This window comes from Trematomus bernacchii, unplaced genomic scaffold (assembly GCF_902827165.1).
Source record: "Trematomus bernacchii unplaced genomic scaffold, fTreBer1.1, whole genome shotgun sequence".
NCBI lineage: Eukaryota > Metazoa > Chordata > Actinopteri > Perciformes > Nototheniidae > Trematomus > Trematomus bernacchii.
In genome coordinates this window covers 22397710-22401459 of record NW_022987739.1, presented here as the reverse complement: position 1 = coordinate 22401459, position 3750 = coordinate 22397710, and positions in this window count along the sequence as shown.

Here is a 3750-nt window from a genome sequence, read left to right as displayed (position 1 = left end):
GCCTCGATCGAAAAAACGGGACCTACAAAGGCACTTAAACTCACTCATAACTCCCTTATTACTTATCCTAGATGCACAGCCAACCACTCGTTTTTGGTGTCCTGGAGACACTGAATCTACCGGTGCCCACCTCAACACTCAGTGATAAACATTCGCGACGCTATCAACGAAAGCGTACATCATCACATGTGGAGCTAAGAAGCTAAACACGTAAATATGGCTTACCTTGGTCAAAAGTGGTCTTCAATGGCATTAAAACGATAAAAAAACGATGCTGCAGTTAATCCATAGGTTCATCCTATGTGTCTGTGCCTTCTTTGAAATTATTTCTGATAATCCATAAGCAATACAACTGCGTTTTAGTTTCCAAACTCCAGAAGGAGACATTCCTCCAGTTTGGTTTCGTTTTCCACACGCGAAGCGCCCACATTTTTTCTTTACAGCTTGTGTGGGTGTTGTCCTCCCCCTTCGATTCTATTGGCTCTAACGGTCACAAGGGTATGTCAACCAACCAAATCGAGCAAGGGGGGCCAGAGATAGGTCAAATCCACCCAAATGACCCCAGATGGCCCAGTTTTTGGCTAAATCTCTCTAAAAAGGTCAAATTTCACTTGTTTTGCATCAATCTTGATACAGGGTACTTATTATATGTTGTACTTTGGATTCCTAAAGCTTTTAGTCTACTAACCCATCATCCAAGGGTAGTTTTCACTATCTGTAAAAAATAATTTTTGGACGGACACTATAATTTACAGTTTTTTTACTATGTAAAATCTGAATTTTCTTTAAAATAAAAAACATTTATATTGATTCTGACACTTCTACATCCAACTCACAGGTTTATCATTACTTTGAGAAAAAAGATTATTAATTTAACCCTTTTAGAAGGGAAGATATGGTCATTTGTTCTGGGAATGTCATTTTCGAGCCTGAGACCTGAAAAACAGGCTCAGAGTGGAACAGGTTAACAAAAACAAGGAAAAAGGACCATACTCCAAAGGACTCCATAGGACTCCATAGGACTCCATAGGACTCCCTTTCTGTGGAACTAACTTCCTTTTTTTATCAGAACGGCAGACAGTGTCCATACTTTTAAGAGTGCGCTCAAGACCAAGCCTTTAGTGAGAGCTGGTTTCAGAGTATTCCCTATGTTCGTCCTCCTGGTTCCTTCATTTTATTGTATCGTTTGGTTGGTTTTTAATTGTCTTTTGTTGTGTCTTAATTCATTTTATTTATATTTTACACTATCTTGTCTTTTCCAGTAATTTTATTGTTTACAATGTTGTGGTTTGTTTCTGTAAAGTCCACTGAGTGTGATATTGCTAACCAAACAGAGGCTAAAGGACGTTTAGCAGTGGAAACAAACGGTGCAAATGGGTGGTAATGTTGCTTTGTGTCTGCTGTCAACCGTTTGCTAACAAATGTCAATATTGCACGTTCCACTGCCTCAAAATTCTACATCATTTAGCAATTTAAATGATTTGCTTTCTTCATTAGACTTTGGAGATAATGTACACAACTCGATTCTTCCTCAACATTTCAAGTTTTTTTTTTCCTTTATCAGCAAACTAAGACATACAATATGATGCAAAAACATTAAGTTATTCAAAACAATGTACGCAAAACTGTTGATGCTACTGACACAATATGGCTTATATTTATAGGCATAGAAAGGCAAACAAAGGCTCTGTGTATATATATGAAGATACATCATTTTAAGATAAGGTTGAAGTCAATAAAATGTGTTTCAAGAGATTAAATAGGGATAATTATAGCATATATTAATAGAAGATAAAGGCAAGGTGACTTTGCTCTCTTACCTCCGTTTTATCGAATTTGATCTTTTAATGTGTGTTTGATTAAGCAATTTAAAATAACCTTTGTTGTAATATAAATTCTGCTTGGCCACACACTGATGTGCACCATGGCAAAAACAAGGCATGTAGAAATGAAGACAAACCGCGAGAAGACAAAATACGTTCCGTTTTCCATCCAATTATACACCTGCAACGTATTTAGAGTTAAATCTGTCATCATCTCAGTGCTTCTGAGCTCCATGTTTAACAATAACCCCCGGCACTCCTATCCCTCAAACACCAACAAAATCAATATTCCATCTACATCTCAGCCATCAGCCTCTGAGCTCGGCTCATCAGAATGCTCAATAGGTCAAAAATGACATTTAAAAGGCGGCGAATACACACACACACCCACACACACCGATACGAACTAGCGACTTCTGACTGACAGGCACAAATGGCTGGGTTTGGAGCTGGTGATGACAGCCATTGGTATGTGTGTAAGAAAGAAACAAAAGCTTTATGTGTGGGGGGGGGGTGGGAAGTGCTACATGACACTATGGAACTGTCAGTTAGTGCAACACACACACCCCCCCCCCCCACACATACACAGAATTGCGTTTACCCTCAGTCGTAAAATCCATCATAACTAGACCTGATGCAAATGTTCTCCAGCCGACAGGTTCACAAACACAAACAGTGACATCAGCTCACAAACACACGACAGACTTCATTAACAGTAGTGAGGTCCCTGTCAGTGTGATGGATGTCCACCTGGGCGGGTTCATGCACCCTCAGCTGTTTCCAATCAGAATGGACTGTTTCCAGTAAAAATGAATAATTCTGGTCTATAACAAATTGGTTCTTATGTTTGTCGTTTTGTTCCTTTGTTATAGCAGTAATGATAACATCTTGCAGTCTTTAGTTGTTGACATCTGGAAACCATTGGGAGACAGGTAATAGTGAGAAGATGTAAAGAAGGAAGAGAGTTTGTAACTAACAAAAAGAACGCGAGTTGGTTTAAAACCTGATCTGATCTGAATATTTCTTGTTGCAATGTTACCATGCTCCCAGATCTTAGCATTATTGTGAGTACAGTGTTATATTGAGCAACCAATGAGATGGACACAATAGACCCAATTGTAATGAACCAGAAACAACCTACTGTACAGGAAGTGTCAGAATCGGCTACCTCACCAGATTCATTAACATCAGAATCAGAAGTAATAGTTTTTAGTGACAGTTGTTCCATCATATAATGAATAAAATAAAATATATTAAAATAAAATATAACATAGTATATAATATAAGAACTAAGAATGTGCAATAAAAGATCAAATAAGATATTTAAACATAAGAATTCAAGTAATATGTCCACCAAAAGATGCATTATTATTATTCCGCATTCTTAAATAACTTATTTCATTTAGCTCAGTTCTTGAATTTGGGTCATACTTAAAAGAGGAATCCAGTGACTTAGAACTGCAGAGATAAAAAAAACATAACTGATGCAGCCAGAAGCCAAAATATCCTGACTTCAGCACCGAGTATTCATTCGCCCACACACCCTGGATGCTTTCCTCTGATGCAACTTGAGAGGGTATCTTGGTTAGATGCTAATTGCCTGGTAAATGCAAAATATTTGTCTTTCCACTCTTCAGTTGGTAACATGCACTTGTGGGTAAATATGTTGTCTTTGAATCTAAAGTTTAGATACCATGGCAGCTCTGTCACATCATAAGGGTCGTGATCTAAGGCTTGGCTGTTGGTCCAGAGCTGTAGAGGATGTGACAACTTGCAGCCTACACATGAGAAGATAATTAAAAACCTTGAGTCAAGACGTAACTTGCATGGATTTGACTGCTTTAAATACTTTGCAAAAAATGTAAACTCATGAGTGGCAAGCCGTTTGTATTTTGATTATTATACCTCTCCATGGAAAGGACTTGAA